Source organism: Palaemon carinicauda, chromosome 19 (genome assembly GCF_036898095.1).
Source record: "Palaemon carinicauda isolate YSFRI2023 chromosome 19, ASM3689809v2, whole genome shotgun sequence".
In the NCBI taxonomy this organism is placed as follows: domain Eukaryota; kingdom Metazoa; phylum Arthropoda; class Malacostraca; order Decapoda; family Palaemonidae; genus Palaemon; species Palaemon carinicauda.
This window is the reverse complement of record NC_090743.1, coordinates 107,915,164-107,937,418: the sequence shown is the minus strand read 5'-3', so window position 1 is coordinate 107,937,418 and position 22,255 is coordinate 107,915,164. Positions and strand designations below refer to the sequence as shown.

The 22,255-nt window shown below is 36.6% G+C and overlaps 7 pseudogenes; all 7 read right to left on the bottom strand.

The window, feature by feature from the left end:
• Positions 1–3,543: 3,543 nt before the first annotated feature.
• Positions 3,544–4,732, bottom strand: LOC137658303 ((Lyso)-N-acylphosphatidylethanolamine lipase pseudogene; annotated as a pseudogene).
• Positions 4,733–5,177: 445 nt separating this feature from the next.
• LOC137659229 ((Lyso)-N-acylphosphatidylethanolamine lipase pseudogene) lies at positions 5,178–7,470 on the bottom strand (annotated as a pseudogene).
• A 1,603-nt stretch (positions 7,471–9,073) lies between these two features.
• LOC137659228 ((Lyso)-N-acylphosphatidylethanolamine lipase pseudogene) lies at positions 9,074–10,229 on the bottom strand (annotated as a pseudogene).
• Positions 10,230–10,367: 138 nt separating this feature from the next.
• On the bottom strand, positions 10,368–12,989 carry LOC137659227 ((Lyso)-N-acylphosphatidylethanolamine lipase pseudogene; annotated as a pseudogene).
• Positions 12,990–14,670: 1,681 nt separating this feature from the next.
• LOC137659226 ((Lyso)-N-acylphosphatidylethanolamine lipase pseudogene) lies at positions 14,671–15,750 on the bottom strand (annotated as a pseudogene).
• Positions 15,751–15,887: 137 nt separating this feature from the next.
• LOC137659224 ((Lyso)-N-acylphosphatidylethanolamine lipase pseudogene) lies at positions 15,888–18,508 on the bottom strand (annotated as a pseudogene).
• Positions 18,509–18,645: 137 nt separating this feature from the next.
• Positions 18,646–21,267, bottom strand: LOC137659223 ((Lyso)-N-acylphosphatidylethanolamine lipase pseudogene; annotated as a pseudogene).
• Positions 21,268–22,255: the final 988 nt, after the last annotated feature.

The window sequence follows — 22,255 nt, the reverse complement described above, 5'->3', positions numbered from 1 at the left end:
AATAAACTTCTGTATTTACTCTACACTAGACTAGCTTTGTAAGAATCTATATATATATATATATATATATATAAAATACATACATATATATATATATATATATATATATATGCATATATATATATAAATATATATATATATATATATATATATATATATATATATATATATATATATATATATATGCATATATTTACATATATATATATATATACATATATATATATATATATATACATGTATATATATATATATATATATATATATATATATATATATATATATATATACATATATATATATATATACATATGTATATATATATGTATATAAATACATATGTATATATATATATATATGTATATATATATATATACACATATGTATATATATATACACATATGTATATAAATACATATGTATATATATATGTATATATATACACATATGTATATATATATATATATACACATATGCATATATATATATATATATATATATATATATACACATATGTATATATATATATATATATGTATATATATACACATATGTATATATATATACACATATGTATATATATATTATATATATATATACACATATGTATATATATATATATATATATATATATACACATATGTATATATATACATATATATATATATATATATATATATATATATATACATATATATATATACATATATATATATATATATATATATATATATATATACATTATATATATGTATATATATACATTATACAGTATATATATATATATATATATATATATATATATATATATATATATATATGTATATATATACATATACATATACATATATACATATACATATATATGCATATATATACATATACATATATGCATATACATATATATGCATATATATATGCATATACATATGCATATATATATATATATAAATAGATATATATATGTATATATATATATATATATATATATATATATATATATATATATATATATATATATATATTGTTACGACCCCTTTGGACATAATACAGTTTCTTTATTTCAATACTCACAGGGATCGTAGGCAGTAAGAAAGTACACAGGGCATGAGGAATGTGGAAACAAACACCAGAATAAAATAAACAATATTTAGTTACACAATACACATAATACTAAATAAGCCTTGTTAGCCAACTTAATTAACAGTAAATACAAGCATAACAATAAATGGCTCACAAAGATACCTAATACTTAGAAACTAACCCTAACAAAGCAAAGAAAGGACATAACATGCCAAAGGCTCAAATAATAATAATACGGGCCCAAAACCGATAACCTATAATTATAAGATCGAAGAAAGACTAGAGAAAATAAAGACAGGAAAACCTTAAATCTCCTACCTAATCGTGTTTGTACTAAACTTAAAACTAACCCAATACCAAGAACTTAACATAACATAATAAATGTAAATGTGATTGATAATTATATACACAAATCTTTGCATACAACGAAGTGTAGAGGAGTCTCTTCAACCTCCCAGCAGATATACGGGGCAGCACACAAAGTGTCCAGGTAGACCCTGGGGTTGGCATCAATTCCGAGGAACAACACAGGATAATTACGTCTTACCTGGCAATTACGAGCCAATTGCTCTCCTGGACATGCAGCTCAAGACGGACGGGACAGTGGTTGGCGTAACATCTCCTATGTGGTGGGATAGCGACGACCACGTCTTCCGCCAAATCCTTCTGCGGGAATCAGGAGTACAGGTGTCGCAAGTGACAGTAACCTGTGATATCACAGCCGTGATCACACTCCTCAATGTACATACTCCGCAGATGGCTCAGCACATCTATGGAAAACCACTTCCAAAGAACGGCCGTCGAAATATTCCTTCAAAAAGGCGTAGAATAAGTCTCCAGAAGGCTGCCAACAAAGGAGCGTACGTCCAAAAGCTTATACAGGCCCGAACTGCCTTAGCCCGGCCTCAACTCACTGCACTACAGTTCCATTCCTAATCGAAAACAAAATAAAAACAATCGTTAACACGATAGTTAGGCAATTCACAACAAGAAGAGGAATCACTGAGTAAAACCACCGAACGTTACGTTAACGTAAAAAAATAGTTACTGAACTGAATATAATAGAGCACTTAAAACTAAAGTACAAGGCTAATTTAAGAAAATAAACAAGCAATAAATTACGTTAATTTGACACCTTCCTCCTCCTCAAAAATAAAATATTCAAATAGAATAAATTTTTTTTAGTACCACACAACCATATAACATACTAGAAAATAACCATATAGAAAACTTAATCTAAAACATCCTACAAAGAAAAAAGAGACAACTTGATCTAAAATATCCTGCAAGGGAAAAATAAGGTGAAGCGACACTCACAACATAATGACACAGACTTAAGGCAAAGCCCGAATCGATACACCATTTTAAATATGATAAAAAAATTAACTACCTTAAATATGATTTTCAATACAAAGCCCGAAGGAGAAATGAGAAGGGCGAGGTGAGTAGAGAACTGACCAGACTTACATCCCAGAAAGGGCGTCAGGAATACAGTTATCAACACCCTTCACATGCTTAATACTTAAAGCAAACTCCTGTAGCTGAAGAGCCCAATGCAAAATCCTCTGGTTTGAACCTTTCATTCTTTCAATGAACACCAAAGAGTTATGGTCCGTCCAAATTTCTACGGGAAAGGAAAAATTGGTAACATATGGTTTGAAATGAACCAAGGTACGAATTAAAGCTAGAGCCTCCTTCTCGATGGTAGAATGCCTTCTCCCAGCATCCAGCAACTTACGACTAAAGTACGATACTGGACGCACTTCACCATCTTCATGTCTTTGAAAAAGTACTCCACCTATACCCACATCACTGGCATCTACAGCCACAATAAAAGGTTTCTGAAAGTCAGGAGACATTAGAATGGGGTTAGACATCAATTCAGTTTTGAGTTTTAAAAAAGATTCCTCATGCTGAGAAGACCATACAAACTTTTGTCCCTTTTGTAATAGTTGAGTAGGGGGCTGAGCAATGTCAGAGAAATTCCGGACGAATCTCCTATAATAACCCATGATACCTAAAATTCTCCGGACCTCCCTAACATTGTGTGGCCTTTTTCTAAAGTAGAATAATAGGGTTTAATATTTCTTATCCTTCAGCATTAATGTCCTAGCTTCTTTCTTCACACTTCTTTGACTTTCCTAATAATATGAATACACAGTACATATACTTGAAAACAAACAAATATTCAAACTTAGCTATCAGGTTGTGGATATGAGCTACATTTTCTTTATTTCCCTTAAATATCTCCTATAACAATAAATATACTTGCAATGTAGAAAAATGAATATCCAAAAAGTCAATGATACATTAAAAAAAGACATCCTGGCTCACTTTACATAATGGATAATTTTTTCTTGTATGTAATTTATCAAAATCATATATTTACAATAACCACTGTTTTTTAGAATGTATCAAAAACTTTATATTTGATAAAACGTATACATCATCATCTCTGTGGGTTTGAATGACTTGGTTCACCTACAAATTCATCATGGGTTTTGTTCATTACGTACCTTTAGCAAATTGATGAAAACTTGGGCAACAGTCTCTGTTTTCTTTTGTTCATTAGTTTCTCGTGAAATATCTGGTAAACTTGGAAGCTCTCCTTTGTCGACGTAATGACAGACAGTATTTACACGACCATTAAATACTTTTGCTTGATCTGCATAAACATGATGTCCTGCCTCTTGTATTACCTGAACATCAACATATGAGTTTGATCGCATGTCCTTCATCTGGAACCCTGCCCGTTTATCAACCCAAGAATGTGAAGCATAAATCACAGTAATCGGCACTTCCTCTTTCAGCTTATCCATCCGATGAATCATTGGACATTTAGCCCAACAAACGCTATCCATTATAGTACGGAAAGCAGATTCACCAGTTGGGTCTTGAGCATTACAGTTATACAAATAATTCTGTATAACTTTTTCAGCCTCCTTTACCATTTCAGAAAATTTGTCAATAAGGTCAGGCCGGACTTTTTGTAGAAGTTTTGGTCCCAAGGGACCAGCAGCTCTCACAATAAACAAAAGATTAAAGTACTCAAGTATTATACAAATTAGTTTTACCCAAAAGCCACCATCCGCAGGCCGCTCCGAAAGGCCCCATGGCTCGGCCAAAATTAAATGCTCTATTCTTTCAGGATACTTTATAGCATACGATGCTGCTAGAAAGCCACCAAAGGAATGCCCCAACAAGATGAATTTATTAAGATTCATTTTCTCCCTCCAGGCTTCTATCGTAATTATAAACTCCCTTTATGCCTCTATGGGGTCTTTGGAGAATGCTGGGCGCGAGCTTCGACCAAACCCGATTGTATCGAAGGCATACACTGGTCTATGTGCAGCAATGGAATCAAAATTTAAACAAAAAAACCCCAGTCCACATCCAAACCCATGTAAAAAAAAACTATGGGTTTTTCAGGGGAATCCTCATTCAAAATGATAGTCCATATATAAGATTCTTCTTTTCCGATACAGTCACCAACATTAACGTCACGTACACTGTATGCACTTTTGAGATTTGATAGAAGTGCCTTCTCTGCTTCTCTTAGTAGACTTGGTGATGTTGGACACCATTTTAGCCAGTCACCAAACCAGCGTTCTTGTTGCTCTTCAATATCGAACCGATTTTGTTCACTCATGATTTAATATGTCAGTGACAACTTTTTTTTTTTTTGGTCTTATCTAAACAACACACACTACTACAGAAGTCAATTTAATAAGGAAATCACTCGAGTAGTTGATTAGAAGCAACGATCCACAGAACGACTCAGTCACTCAACCCAACAAACCTCTAATCACACAGAACCTTGGTTTTGTTAAATCATCCGTACCTCCTAATTCATAATTGAATTCAGCCTTCTGAGCTTCAATAAAGCTTACACGGTCACAATCAGGTTTAAATATTTTATTTATAAAACTACTACTACCACTACCTACAGACCCGGGTCTCTCTACATCTATGTCTAAACTACTAAAGTTTAAATTATCCTCATTCTGTAAGGCAGCAGCAGCCTTTGCAGAACCTCGAGTGGTAAATGCCACAGGACTTGCAGTTACGGACACTTTTGGGAATATTTCATAACCTTAGGCATCTGACATATCATTTCCCAAAATGCCGTCAATACCCGGGATAGGGAGCTTTTTTACCACTGCCAATTCTGTCACCTTGTGATACCCTGGGAAGAATGCCTCTACTTCCACCAAAGGTGCAGAAACCACTGTAGAAAGGGCGTCAGGAATACAGTTATCAACACCCTTCACATGCTTAATACTTAAAGCAAACTCCTGTAGCTTAAGAGCCCAATGCAAAATCATCTGGTTTGAACCTTTCATTCTTTCAATGAACACCAAAGGGTTATGGTCCGTCCAAATTTCTACGGGAAAGGAAAAATTGGTAACATATGGTTTGAAATGAACCAAGGTACGAATTAAAGCTAGAGCCTCCTTCTCGATGGTAGAATGCCTTCTCCCAGCATCCAGCAACTTACGACTAAAGTACGATACTGGACGCACTTCACCATCTTCATGTCTTTGAAAAAGTACTCCACCTATACCCACATCACTGGCATCTACAGCCACAATAAAAGGTTTCTGAAAGTCAGGAGACATTAGAATGGGGTTAGACATCAATACAGTTTTGAGTTTTAAAAAAGATTCCTCATGCTGAGAAGACCATACAAACTTTTGTCCCTTTTGTAATAGTTGAGTAGGGGGCTGAGCAATGTCAGAGAAATTCCGGACGAATCTCCTATAATAACCCATAATACCTAAAATTCTCCGGACCTCCCTAACATTGTGTGGCCTTTTTCTAAATTAGAATAATAGGGTTTAATATTTCTTATCCTTCAGCATTAATGTCCTAGCTTCTTTCTTCACACTTCTTTGACTTTCCTAATAATATGAATACACAGTACATATACTTGAAAACAAACAAATATTCAAACTTAGCTATCAGGTTGTGGATATGAGCTACATTTTCTTTATTTCCCTTAAATATCTCCTATAACAATAAATATACTTGCAATGTAGAAAAATGAATATCCAAAAAGTCAATGATACATTAAAAAAAGACATCCTGGCTCACTTTACATAATGGATAATTTTTTCTTGAATGTAATTTATCAAAATCATATATTTACAATAACCACTGTTTTTTAGAATGTATCAAAAACTTTATATTTGATAAAATGTATACATCATCATCTCTGTGGGTTTGAATGACTTGGTTCACCTACAAATTCATCATGGGTTTTGTTCATTACGTACCTTTAGCAAATTGATGAAAACTTTGGCAACAGTCTCTGTTTTCTTTTGTTCATTAGTTTCTCGTGAAATATCTGGTAAACTTGGAAGCTCTCCTTTGTCGACGTAAGGACAGACAGTATTTACACGACCATTAAATACTTTTGCTTGATCTGCATAAACATGATGTCCTGCCTCTTGTATTACCTGAACATCAACATATGAGTTTGACCGCATGTCCTTCATCTGGAACCCTGCCCGTTTATCAACCCAAGAATGTGAACCATAAATCACAGTAATCGGCACTTCCTCTTTCAGCTTATCCATCCGATGAATCATTGGACATTTAGCCCAACAAACGCTATCCATTATAGTACGGAAAGCAGATTCACCAGTTGGGTCTTGAGCATTACAGTTATACAAATAATTCTGTATAACTATTTCAGCCTCCTATTTCAGAAAATTTGTCTATAAGGTCAGGCCGGACTTTTTGTAGAAGTTCAGCTCTCACAATAAACAAAAGATTAAAGTACTCAAGTATTATACAAATTAGTTTTACCCAAAAGCCACGATCCCCAGGCCGCTCCGAAAGGCCCCATTGCTCGGCCAAAATTAAATGCTCTATTCTTTCAGGATACTTTATAGCATACGATGCTGCTAGAAAGCCACCAAAGGAATGCCCCAACAAGATGAATTTATTAAGATTCATTTTCTCCCTCCAGGCTTCTATCGTAATTATAAACTCCCTTTCTGCCTCTATGGTATCTTTGGAGAATGCTGGGCGCGAGCTTCGACCAAACCCGATTGTATCGAAGGCATACACTGGTCTATGTGCAGCAATGGAATCAAAATTTAAACAAAAAAACCCCAGTCCACATCCAGACCCATGTAAAAAAAAAACTATGGGTTTTTAAGGGGAATCCTCATTCAAAATGATAGTCCATATATAAGATTCTTCTTTTCCGATACAGTCACCAACATTAACGTCACGTACACTGTATGCACTTTTGAGATTTGATAGAAGTGCCTTCTCTGCTTCTCTTAGCAGACTTGGTGATGTTGGACACCATTTTAGCCAGTCACCAAACCAGCGTTCTTGTTGCTCTTCAATATCGAACCGATTTTGTTCACTCATGATTTAATATGTCAGTGACAACTTTTTTTTTTTTTTTGTCTTATCTAAACAACACACACTACTACAGAAGTCAATTTAATAAGGAAATCACTCGAGTAGTCGATTAGAAGCAACGATCCACAGAACGACTCAGTCACTCAACCCAACAAACCTCTAATCACACAGAACCTTGGTTTTGTTAAATCATCCGTACCTCCTAATTCATAATTGAATTCAGCCTTCTGAGCTTCAATAAAGCTTACACGGTCACAATCAGGTTTAAATATTTTATTTATAAAACTACTACTACCACTACCTACAGACCCGGGTTTTTCTACATCTATGTCTAAACTACTAAAGTTTAAATTATCCTCATTCTGTAAGGCAGCAGCAGCCTTTGCAGAAGCTCGAGTGGTAATTGCCACAGGACTTGCAGTTACGGACACTATTGGGAATATTTCATAACCTTGGGTATCTGACATTTCATTTCCCAAAATGCCGTCAATACCCGGGATAGGGAGCTTTTTTACCACTGCCAATTCTGTCACCTTGTGATACCCTGGGAAGAATGCCTCTACTTCCACCAAAGGTGCAGAAACCACTGTAGAAAGGGCGTCAGGAATACAGTTATCAACACCCTTCACATGCTTAATACTTAAAGCAAACTCCTGTAGCTTAAGAGCCCAATGCAAAATCCTCTGGTTTGAACCTTTCATTCTTTCAATGAACACCAAAGGGTTATGGTCCGTCCAAATTTCTACGGGAAAGGAAAAATTGGTAACATATGGTTTGAAATGAACCAAGGTACGAATTAAAGCTAGAGCCTCCTTCTCGATGGTAGAATGCCTTCTCCCAGCATCCAGCAACTTACGACTAAAGTACGATACTAGACGCACTTCACCATCTTCATGTCTTTGAAAAAGTACTCCACCTATGCCCACATCACTGGCATCTACAGCCACAATAAAAGGTTTCTGAAAGTCAGGAGACATTAGAATGGGGTTAGACATCAATAGAGTTTTGAGTTTTAAAAAAGATTCCTCATGCTGAGAAGACCATACAAACTTTTGTCCCTTTTGTAATAGTTGAGTAGGGGGCTGAGCAATGTCAGAGAAATTCCGGACGAATCTCCTATAATAACCCATAATACCTAAAATTCTCCGGACCTCCCTAACATTGTGTGGCCTTTTTCTAAAGTAGAATAATAGGGTTTAATATTTTTTATCCTTCAGCATTAATGTCCTAGCTTCTTTCTTCACACTTCTTTGACTTTCCTAATAATATGAATACACAGTACATATACTTGAAAACAAACAAATATTCAAACTTAGCTATCAGGTTGTGGATATGAGCTACATTTTCTTTATTTCCCTTAAATATCTCCTATAACAATAAATATACTTGCAATGTAGAAAAATGAATATCCAAAATGTCAATGATACATTAAAAAAGACATCCTGGCTCACTTTATATAATGGATAATTTTTTCTTGAATGTAATTTATCAAAATCCTATATTTACAATAACCACTGTTTTTTAGAATGTATCAAAAACTTTATATTTGATAAAACGTATACATCATCATCTCTGTGGGTTTGAATGACTTGGTTCACCTACAAATTCATCATGGGTTTTGTTCATTACGTAGGCTACCTTTAGCAAATTGATGAAAACTTGGGCAACAATCTCCTGTTTTCTTTTGTTCATTAGTTTCTCGTGAAATATCTGGTAAACTTGGAAGCTCTCCTTTGTCGACGTAATGACAGACAGTATTTACACGACCATTAAATACTTTTGCTTGATCTGCATAAACATGATGTCCTGCCTCTTGTATAATCTGAACATCAACATATGAGTTTGACCGCATGTCCTTCATCTGGAACCCTGCCCGTTTATCAACCCAAGAATGTGAACCATAAATCACAGTAATCGGCACTTCCTCTTTCAGCTTATCCATCCGGTGAATCATTGGACATTTAGCCCAACAAACGCTATCCATTATAGTACGGAAAGCAGATTCACCAGTTGGGTCTTGAGCATTACAGTTATACAAATAATTCTGTATAACTTTTTCAGCCTCCTATTTCAGAAAATTTGTCAATAAGGTCAGGCCGGACTTTTTGTAGAAGTTTTGGTCCCAAGGGACCAGCTCTCACAATAAACAAAAGATTAAAGTACTCAAGTATTATACAAATTAGTTTTACCCAAAAGCCACCATCCCCAGGCCGCTCCGAAAGGCCCCATGGCTCGGCCAAAATTAAATGCTCTATTCTTTCAGGATACTTTATAGCATACGATGCTGCTAGAAAGCCACCAAAGGAATGCCCCAACAAGATGAATTTATTAAGATTCATTTTCTCCCTCCAGGCTTCTATCGTAATTATAAACTCCCTTTCTGCCTCTATGGTATCTTTGGAGAATGCTGGGCGCGAGCTTCGACCAAACCCGATTGTATCGAAGGCATACACTGGTCTATGTGCAGCAATGGAATCAAAATTTAAACAAAAAAACCCCAGTCCACATCCAGACCCATGTAAAAAAAAAACTATGGGTTTTTCAGGGGAATCCTCATTCAAAATGATAGTCCATATATAAGATTCTTCTTTTCCGATACAGTCACCAACATTAACGTCACGTACACTGTATGCACTTTTGAGATTTGATAGAAGTGCCTTCTCTGCTTCTCTTAGCAGACTTGGTGATGTTGGACACCATTTTAGCCAGTCACCAAACCAGCGTTCTTGTTGCTCTTCAATATCGAACCGATTTTGTTCACTCATGATTTAATATGTCAGTGACAACTTTTTTTTTTTTTTTTGTCTTATCTAAACAACACACACTACTACAGAAGTCAATTTAATAAGGAAATCACTCGAGTAGTCGATTAGAAGCAACGATCCACAGAACGACTCAGTCACTCAACCCAACAAACCTCTAATCACACAGAACCTTGGTTTTGTTAAATCATCCGTACCTCCTAATTCATAATTGAATTCAGCCTTCTGAGCTTCAATAAAGCTTACACGGTCACAATCAGGTTTAAATATTTTATTTATAAAACTACTACTACCAATACCTACAGACCCGGGTCTCTCTACATCTATGTCTAAACTACTAAAGTTTAAATTATCCTCATTCTGTAAGGCAGCAGCAGCCTTTGCAGAAGCTCGAGTGGTAATTGCCACAGGACTTGCAGTTACGGACACTATTGGGAATATTTCATAACCTTGGGCATCTGACATATCATTTCCCAAAATGCCGTCAATACCCGGGATAGGGAGCTTTTTTACCACTGCCAATTCTGTCACCTTGTGATACCCTGGGAAGAATGCCTCTACTTCCACCAAAGGTGCAGAAACCACTGTAGAAAGGGCGTCAGGAATACAGTTATCAACACCCTTCACATGCTTAATACTTAAAGAAAACTCCTGTAGCTTAAGAGCCCAATGCAAAATCCTCTGGTTTGAACCTTTCATTCTTTCAATGAACACCAAAGGGTTATGGTCCGTCCAAATTTCTACGGGAAAGGAAAAATTGGTAACATATGGTTTGAAATGAACCAAGGTACGAATTAAAGCTAGAGCCTCCTTCTCGATGGTAGAATGCCTTCTCCCAGCATCCAGCAACTCACGACTAAAGTACGATACTGGACGCACTTCACCATCTTCATGTCTTTGAAAAAGTACTCCACCTATACCCACATCACTGGCATCTACAGCCACAAGAAAAGGTTTCTGAAAGTCAGGAGACATTAGAATGGGGTTAGACATCAATACAGTTTTGAGTTTTAAAAAAGATTCCTCATGCTGAGAAGACCATACAAACTTTTGTCCCTTTTGTAATAGTTGAGTAGGGGGCTGAGCAATGTCAGAGAAATTCCGGACGAATCTCCTATAATAACCCATAATACCTAAAATTCTCCGGACCTCCCTAACATTGTGTGGCCTTTTTCTAAAGTAGAATAATAGGGTTTAATATTTCTTATCCTTCAGCATTAATGTCCTAGCTTCTTTCTTCACACTTCTTTGACTTTCCTAATAATATGAATACACAGTACATATACTTGAAAACAAACAAATATTCAAACTTAGCTATCAGGTTGTAGATATGAGCTACATTTTCTTTATTTCCCTTAAATATCTCCTATAACAATAAATATACTTGCAATGTAGAAAAATGAATATCCAAAAAGTCAATGATACATTAAAAAAAGACATCCTGGCTCACTTTACATAATGGATAATTTTTTCTTGAATGTAATTTATCAAAATCATATATTTACAATAACCATTGTTTTTTAGAATGTATCAAAAACTTTATATTTGATAAAACGTATACATCATCATCTCTGTGGGTTTGAATGACTTGGTTCACCTACAAATTCATCATGGGTTTTGTTCATTACGTACCTTTAGCAAATTGATGAAAACTTGTGCAACAGTCTCTGTTTTCTTTTGTTCATTAGTTTCTCGTGAAATATCTGGTAAACTTGGAAGCTCTCCTTTGTCGACGTAATGACAGACAGTATTTACACGACCATTAAATACTTTTGCTTGATCTGCATAAACATGATGTCCTGCCTCTTGTATTACCTGAACATCAACATATGAGTTTGACCGCATGTCCTTCATCTGGAACCCTGCCCGTTTATCAACCCAAGAATGTGAACCATAAATCACAGTAATCGGCACTTCCTCTTTCAGCTTATCCATCCGATGAATCATTGGACATTTAGCCCAACAAACGCTATCCATTATAGTACGGAAAGCAGATTCACCAGTTGGGTCTTGAGCATTACAGTTATACAAATAATTCTGTATAACTTTTTCAGCCTCCTAGTATTTCAGAAAATTTGTCAATAAGGTCAGGCCGGACTTTTTTTAGAAGTTTTGGTCCCAAGGGACCAGCAGCTCTCACAATAAACAAAAGATTAAAGTACTCAAGTATTATACAAATTAGTTTTACCCAAAAGCCACCATCCGCAGGCCGCTCCGAAAGGCCCCATGGCTCGGCCAAAATTTAATGCTCTATTCTTTCAGGATACTTTATAGCATACGATGCTGCTAGAAAGCCACCAAAGGAATGCCCCAACAAGATGAATTTATTAAGATTCATTTTCTCCCTCCAGGCTTCTATCGTAATTATAAACTCCCTTTCTGCCTCTATGGGATCTTTGGAGAATGCTGGGCGCGAGCTTCGACCAAACCCGATTGTATCGAAGGCATACACTGGTCTATGTGCAGCAATGGAATCAAAATTTAAACAAAAAAACCCCAGTCCACATCCAAACCCATGTAAAAAAAAACTATGGGTTTTTCAGGGGAATCCTCATTCAAAATGATAGTCCATATATAAGATTCTTCTTTTCCGATACAGTCACCAACATTAACGTCATGTACACTGTATGAACTTTTGAGATTTGATAGAAGTGCCTTCTCTGCTTCTCTTAGCAGACTTGGTGATGTTGGACACCATTTTAGCCAGTCACCAAACCAGCGTTCTTGTTGCTCTTCAATATCGAACCGATTTTGTTCACTCATGATTTAATATGTCAGTGACAACTTTTTTTTTTTTTTTTTTGTCTTATCTAAACAACACACACTACAGAAGTCAATTTAATAAGGAAATCACTCGAGTAGTTGATTAGAAGCAACGATCCACAGAACGACTCAGTCACTCAACCCAACAAACCTCTAATCACACAGAACCTTGGTTTTGTTAAATCATCCGTACCTCCTAATTCATAATTGAATTCAGCCTTCTGAGCTTCAATAAAGCTTACACGGTCACAATCAGGTTTAAATATTTTATTTATAAAACTACTACTACCACTACCTACAGACCCGGGTCTCTCTACATCTATGTCTAAACTACTAAAGTTTAAATTATCCTCATTCTGTAAGGCAGCAGCAGCCTTTGCAGAAGCTCGAGTGGTAATTGCCACAGGACTTGCAGTTACGGACACTATTGGGAATATTTCATAACCTTGGGCATCTGACATATCATTTCCCAAAATGCCGTCAATACCCGGGATAGGGAGCTTTTTTACCACTGCCAATTCTGTCACCTTGTGATACCCTGGGAAGAATGCCTCTACTTCCACCAAAGGTGCAGAAACCACTGTAGAAAGGGCGTCAGGAATACAGTTATCAACACCCTTCACATGCTTAATACTTAAAGCAAACTCCTGTAGCTTAAGAGCCCTATGCAAATCCCTCTGGTTTGAACCTTTCATTCTTTCAATGAACACCAAAGGGTTATGGTCCGTCCAAATTTCTACGGGAAAGGAAAAATTGGTAACATATGGTTTGAAATGAACCAAGGTACGAATTAAAGCTAGAGCCTCCTTCTCGATGGTAGAATGCCTTCTCCCAGCATCCAGCAACTTACGACTAAAGTACGATACTGGACGCACTTCACCATCTTCATGTCTTTGAAAAAGTACTCCACCTATGCCCACATCACTGGCATCTACAGCCACAATAAAAGGTTTCTGAAAGTCAGGAGACATTAGAATGGGGTTAGACATCAATAGAGTTTTGAGTTTTAAAAAAGATTCCTCATGCTGAGAAGACCATACAAACTTTTGTCCCTTTTGTAATAGTTGAGTAGGGGGCTGAGCAATGTCAGAGAAATTCCGGACGAATCTCCTATAATAACCCATAATACCTAAAATTCTCCGGACCTCCCTAACATTGTGTGGCCTTTTTCTAAAGTAGAATAATAGGGTTTAATATTTCTTATCCTTCAGCATTAATGTCCTAGCTTCTTTCTTCACACTTCTTTGACTTTCCTAATAATATGAATACACAGTACATATACTTGAAAACAAACAAATATTCAAACTTAGCTATCAGGTTGTGGATATGAGCTACATTTTCTTTATTTCCCTTAAATATCTCCTATAACAATAAATATACTTGCAATGTAGAAAAATGAATATCCAAAAAGTCAATGATACATTAAAAAAGACATCCTGGCTCACTTTATATAATGGATAATTTTTTCTTGAATGTAATTTATCAAAATCCTATATTTACAATAACCACTGTTTTTTTAGAATGTATCAAAAACTTTATATTTGATAAAACGTATACATCATCATCTGTGTGGGTTTGAATGACTTGGTTCACCTACAAATTCATCATGGGTTTTGTTCATTACGTAGGCTACCTTTAGCAAATTGATGAAAACTTGGGCAACAGTCTCTGTTTTCTTTTGTTAATTAATTTCTCGTGAAATATCTGGTAAACTTGGAAGCTCTCCTTTGTCGACGTAATGACAGACAGTATTTACACGACCATTAAATACTTTTGCTTGATCTGCATAAACATGATGTCCTGCCTCTTGTATAATCTGAACATCAACATATGAGTTAGACCGCATTTCCTTCATCTGAAACCCTGCCCGTTTATCAACCCAAGAATGTGAAGCATAAATCACAGTAATCGGCACTTCCTCTTTCAGCTTATCCATCCGATAAATCATTGGACATTTAGCCCAACAAACGCTATCCATTATAGTACGGAAAGCAGATTCACCAGTTGAGTCTTGAGCATTACAGTTATACAAATAATTCTGTATAACTTTTTCAGCCTCCTATTTCAGAAAATTTGTCAATAAGGTCAGGCCGGACTTTTTGTAGAAGTTTTGGTCCCAAGGGACCAGCAGCTCTCACAATAAACAAAAGATTAAAGTACTCAAGTATTATGCAAATTAGTTTTACCCAAAAGCCACCATCCCCAGGCCGCTCCGAAAGGCCCCATGGCTCGGCCAAAATTAAATGCTCTATTCTTTCAGGATACTTTATAGCATACGATGCTGCTAGAAAGCCACCAAAGGAATGCCCCAACAAGATGAGTTTATTAAGATTCATTTTCTCCCTCCAGGCTTCTATCGTAATTATAAACTCCCTTTATGCCTCTATGGGATCTTTGGAGAATGCTGGGCGCGAGCTTCGACCAAACCCGATTGTATCGAAGGCATACACTGGTCTATGTGCAGCAATGGAATCAAAATTTAAACAAAAAAACCCCAGTCCACATCCAAACCCATGTAAAAAAAAACTATGGGTTTTTCAGGGGAATCCTCATTCAAAATGATAGTCCATATATAAGATTCTTCTTTTCCGATACAGTCACCAACATTAACGTCACGTACACTGTATGCACTTTTGAGATTTGATAGAAGTGCCTTCTCTGCTTCTCTTAGCAGACTTGGTGATGTTGGACACCATTTTAGCCAGTCACCAAACCAGCGTTCTTGTTGCTCTTCAATATCGAACCGATTTTGTTCACTCATGATTTAATATGTCAGTGACAACTTTTTTTTTCTTTTTGTCTTATCTAAACAACACACACTACTACAGAAGTCAATTTAATAAGGAAATCACTCGAGTAGTCGATTAGAAGCAACGATCCACAGAACGACTCAGTCACTCAACCCAACAAACCTCTAATCACACAGAACCTTGGTTTTGTTAAATCATCCGTACCTCCTAATTCATAATTGAATTCAGCCTTCTGAGCTTCAATAAAGCTTACACGGTCACAATCAGGTTTAAATATTTTATTTATAAAACTACTACTACCACTACCTACAGACACGGGTCTCTCTACATCTATGTCTAAACTACTAAAGTTTAAATTATCCTCATTCTGTAAGGCAGCAGCAGCCTTTGCAGAAGCTCGAGTGGTAATTGCCACAGGACTTGCAGTTACGGACACTATTGGGAATATTTCATAACCTTGGGCATCTGACATATCATTTCCCAAAATGCCGTCAATACCCGGGATAGGGAGCTTTTTTACCACTGCCAATTCTGTCACCTTGTGATACCCTGGGAAGAATGCCTCTACTTCCACCAAACGTGCAGAAACCACTGTAGAAAGGGCGTCAGTAATACAGTTATCAACACCCTTCACATGCTTAATACTTAAAGCAAACTCCTGTAGCTTAAGAGCGCAATGCAAAATCCTCTGGTTTGAACCTTTCATTCTTTCAATGAACACCAAAGGGTTATGGTCCGTCCAAATTTCTACGGGAAAGGAAAAATTGGTAACATATGGTTTGAAATGAACCAAGATACGAATTAAAGCTAGAGCCTCCTTCTCGATGGTAGAATGCCTTCTCCCAGCATCCAGCAACTTACGACTAAAGTACGATACTGGACGCACTTCACCTTCTTCATGTGAAAAAGTACTCCACCTATGCCCACATCACTGGCATCTACAGCCACAATAAAAGGTTTCTGAAAGTCAGGAGACATTAGAATGGGGTTAGACATCAATACAGTTTTGAGTTTTAAAAAAGATTCCTCATGCTGAGAAGACCATACAAACTTTTGTCCCTTTTGTAATAGTTGAGTAGGGGGCTGAGCAATGTCAGAGAAATTCCGGACGAATCTCCTATAATAACCCATAATACCTAAAATTCTCCGGACCTCCCTAACATTGTGTGGCCTTTTTCTAAAGTAGAATAATAGGGTTTAATATTTCTTATCCTTCAGCATTAATGTCCTAGCTTCTTTCTTCACACTTCTTTGACTTTCCTAATAATATGAATACACAGTACATATACTTGAAAACAAACAAATATTCAACCTTAGCTATCAGGTTGTGGATATGAGCTACATTTTCTTTATTTCCCTTAAATATCTCCTATAACAATAAATATACTTGCAATGTAAAAAAATGAATATCCAAAAAGTCAATGATACATTAAAAAAGACATCCTGGCTCACTTTATATAATGGATAATTTTTTCTTGAATGTAATTTATCAAAATCCTATATTTACAATAACCACTGTTTTTTAGAATGTATCAAAAACTTTATATTTGATAAAACGTATACATCATCATCTGTGTGGGTTTGAATGACTTGGTTCACCTACAAATTCATCATGGGTTTTGTTCATTACGTAGGCTACCTTTAGCAAATTGATGAAAACTTGTGCAACAGTCTCTGTTTTCTTTTGTTCATTAGTTTCTTGTGAAATATCTGGTAAACTTGGAAGCTCTCCTTTGTCGACGTAATGACAGACAGTATTTACACGACCATTAAATACTTTTGCTTGATCTGCATAAACATGATGTCCTGCCTCTTGTATAATCTGAACATCAACATATGAGTTTGACCCCATGTGCTTCATCTGGAACCCTGCCCGTTTATTAACCCAAGAATGTGAAGCATAAATCACAGTAATCGGCACTTCCTCTTTCAGCTTATCCATCCGATGAATCATTGGACATTTAGCCCAACAAACGCTATCCATTATAGTACGGAAAGCAGATTCACCAGTTGGGTCTTGAGCATTACAGTTTTACAAATAATTCTGTATAACTTTTTCAGCCTCCTATTTCAGAAAATTTGTCAATAAGGTCAGGCCGGACTTTTTGTAGAAGTTTTGGTCCCAAGGGACCAGCAGCTCTCACAATAAACAAAAGATTAAAGTACTCAAGTATTATACAAATTAGTTTTACCCAAAAGCCACCATCCCCAGGCCGCTCCGAAAGGCCCCTTGGCTCGGCCAAAATTAAATGCTCTATTCTTTCAGGATACTTTATAGCATACGATGCTGCTAGAAAGCCACCAAAGGAATGCCCCAACAAGATGAATTTATTAAGATTCATTTTCTCCCTCCAGGCTTCTATCGTAATTATAAACTCCCTTTATGCCTCTCTGGGGTCTTTGGAGAATGCTGGGCGCGAGCTTCGACCAAACCCGATTGTATCGAAGGCATACACTGGTCTATGTGCAGCAATGGAATCAAAATTTAAACAAAAACACCCCAGTCCACATCCAAACCCATGTAAAAAAAAAAACTATGGGTTTTTCAGGGGAATCCTCATTCAAAATGATAGTCCATATATAAGATTCTTCTTTTCCGATACAGTCACCAACATTAACGTCACATACACTGTATGCACTTTTGAGATTTGATAGAAGTGCCTTCTCTGCTTCTCTTAGCAGACTTGGTGATGTTGGACACCATTTTAGCCAGTCACCAAACCAGCGTTCTTGTTGCTCTTCAATATCGAACCGATTTTGTTCACTCATGATTTAATATGTCAGTGACAACTTTTTTTTTTTTTTTGTCTTATCTAAACAACACACACTACTACAGAAGTCAATTTAATAAGGAAATCACTCGAGTAGTCGATTAGAAGCAACGATCCACAGAACGACTCAGTCACTCAACCCAACAAACCTCTAATCACACAGAACCTTGGTTTTGTTAAATCATCCGTACCTCCTAATTCATAATTGAATTCAGCCTTCTGAGCTTCAATAAAGCTTACACGGTCACAATCAGGATTAAATATTTTATTTATAAAACTACTACTACCACTACCTACAGACCCGGGTCTCTCTACATCTATGTCTAAACTACTAAAGTTTAAATTATCCTCATTCTGTAAGGCAGCAGCAGCCTTTGCAGAAGCTCGAGTGGTAATTGCCACAGGACTTGCAGTTACGGACACTATTGGGAATATTTCATAACCTTGGGCATCTGACATATCATTTCCCAAAATGCCGTCAATACCCGGGATAGGGAGCTTTTTTACCACTGCCAATTCTGTCACCTTGTGATACCCTGGGAAGAATGCCTCTACTTCCACCAAAGGTGCAGAAACCACTGTAGAAAGGGCGTCAGGAATACAGTTATCAACACCATTCACATGCTTAATACTTAAAGCAAACTCCTGTAGCTTAAGAGCCCAATGCAAAATCCTCTGGTTTGAACCTTTCATTCTTTCAATGAACACCAAAGGGTTATGGTCCGTCCAAATTTCTACGGGAAAGGAAAAATTGGTAACATATGGTTTGAAATGAACCAAGGTACGAATTAAAGCTAGAGCCTCCTTCTCGATGGTAGAATGCCTTCTCCCAGCATCCAGCAACTTACGACTAAAGTACGATACTGGACGCACTTCACCATGTTCATGTCTTTGAAAAAGTACTCCACCTATACCCAAATCACTGGCATCTACAGCCACAATAAAAGGTTTCTGAAAGTCAGGAGACATTAGAATGGGGTTAGACATCAATACAGTTTTGAGTTTTAAAAAAGATTCCTCATGCTGAGAAGACCATACAAACTTTTGTCCCTTTTGTAATAGTTGAGTAGGGGGCTGAGCAATGTCAGAGAAATTCCGGACGAATCTCCTATAATAACCCATAATACCTAAAATTCTCCAGACCTCCCTAACATTGTGTGGCCTTTTTCTAAATTAGAATAATAGGGTTTAATATTTCTTATCCTTCAGCATTAATGTCCTAGCTTCTTTCTTCACACTTCTTTGACTTTCCTAATAATATGAATACACAGTACATATACTTGAAAACAAACAAATATTCAAACTTAGCTATCAGGTTGTGGATATGAGCTACATTTTCTTTATTTCCCTTGAATATCTCCTATAACAATAAATATACTTGCAATGTAGAAAAATGAATATCCAAAAAGTCAATGATACATTAAAAAAAGACATCCTGGCTCACTTTACATAATGGATAATTTTTTCTTGAATGTAATTTATCAAAATCATATATTTACAATAACCACTGTTTTTTAGAATGTATCAAAAACTTTATATTTGATAAAACGTATACATCATCATCTGTGTGGGTTTGAATGACTTGGTTCACCTACAAATTCATCATGGGTTTTGTTCATTACGTACCTTTAGCAAATTGATGAAAACTTGGGCAACAGTCTCTGTTTTCTTTTGTTCATTAGTTTCTCGTGAAATATCTGGTAAACTTGGAAGCTCTCCTTTGTCGACGTAATGACAGACAGTATTTACACGACCATTAAATACTTTTGCTTGATCTGCATAAACATGATGTCCTGCCTCTTGTATAATCTGAACATCAACATATGAGTTAGACCGCATGTCCTTCATCTGGAACCCTGCCCGTTTATCAACCCAAGAATGTGAAGCATAAATCACAGTAATCGGCACTTCCTCTTTCAGCTTATCCATCCGATGAATCATTGAACATTTAGCCCAACAAACGCTATCCATTATAGTACGGAAAGCAGATTCACCAGTTGGGTCTTGAGCATTACAGTTATACAAATAATTCTGTATAACTTTTTCTGCCTCCTATTTCAGAAAATTTGTCAATAAGGTCAGGCCGGACTTTTTGTAGAAGTTTTGGTCCCAGGGGACCATTAGCTCTCACAATAAACAAAAGATTAAAGTACTCAAGTATTATACAAATTAGTTTTACCCAAAAGCCACCATCCCCAGGCCGCTCCGAAAGGCCCCATGGCTCGGCCAAAATTAAATGCTCTATTCTTTCAGGATACTTTATAGCATACGATGCTGCTAGAAAGCCACCAAAGGAATGTTCCAACAAGATGAATTTATTAAGATTCATTTTCTCCCTCCAGGCTTCTATCGTAATTATAAACTCCCTTTCTACCTCTATGGGATCTTTGGAGAATGCTGGGCGCGAGCCTCGACCAAACCCGATTGTATCGAAGGCATACACTGGTCTATGTGCAGCAATGGAATCAAAATTTAAACAAAAAAAAACCCAGTCCACATCTAAACCCATGTAAAAAAAAAAACTATGGGTTTTTCAGGGGAATCCTCATTCAAAATGATAGTCCATATATAAGATTCTTCTTTTCCGATACAGTCACCAACATTAACGTCACGTACACTGTATGCACTTTTGAGATTTGATAGAAGTGCCTTCTCTGCTTCTCTTAGCAGACTTGGTGATGTTGGACACCATTTTAGCCAGTCACCAAACCAGCGTTCTTGTTGCTCTTCAATATCGAACATATTTTGTTCACTCATGATTTAATATGTCAGTGACAACTTTTTTTTTTTTTTTGTCTTATCTAAACAACACACACTACTACAGAAGTCAATTTAATAAGGAAATCACTCGAGTAGTCGATTAGAAGCAACGATCCACAGAACGACTCAGTCACTCAACCCAACAAACCTCTAATCATACAGAACCTTGTTTTTGTTAAATCATCCGTACCTCCTAATTCATAATTGAATTCAGCCTTCTGAGCTTCAATAAAGCTTACACGGTCACAATCAGGTTTAAATATTTTATTTATAAAACTACTACTACCACTACCTACAGACCCGGGTCTCTCTACATATATGTCTAAACTACTAAAGTTTAAATTATCCTCATTCTGTAAGGCAGCAGCAGCCTTTGCAGAAGCTCGAGTGGTAATTGCCACAGGACTTGCAGTTACGGACACTATTGGGAATATTTCATAACCTTGGGCATCTGACATATCATTTCCCAAAATGCCGGCAATACCCGGGATAGGGAGCTTTTTTACCACTGCCAATTCTGTCACCTTGTAATACCCTGGGAAGAATGCCTCTACTTCCACCAAAGGTGCAGAAACCAATGTATCAGGGAACCCACCCAGGACCACATCATTTCCAGAATTCACACCAACATCCTTCAACACTCTTGACAAGACCAATGATCGAGTGGACCCAGTGTCCCTCAAAAAGTTCACTCTGACAACTTTACTATCAATAACCAAACTGCCAGGCCAAATATATATGTCAAAAAGTCACTAAGCAGAGCTAGTAGGTGATTGATTTATTTCACCTCCGCTACCACTAATCCCAACCGTTCCTTCAGTTCCTGGGGAACACTCAACTTCAGTAAAAGGGGGTAGTAGGGGCATTGGCTATTAAAGATACGGGAACATTGTTACCTCCCCTTCCGTTCTGCTGGAGATACCTCATCCGGGCAGGACACTGAGCTTGAAAGTGCCCCTGTTCGTGACACCAAAAACAAGTTCCC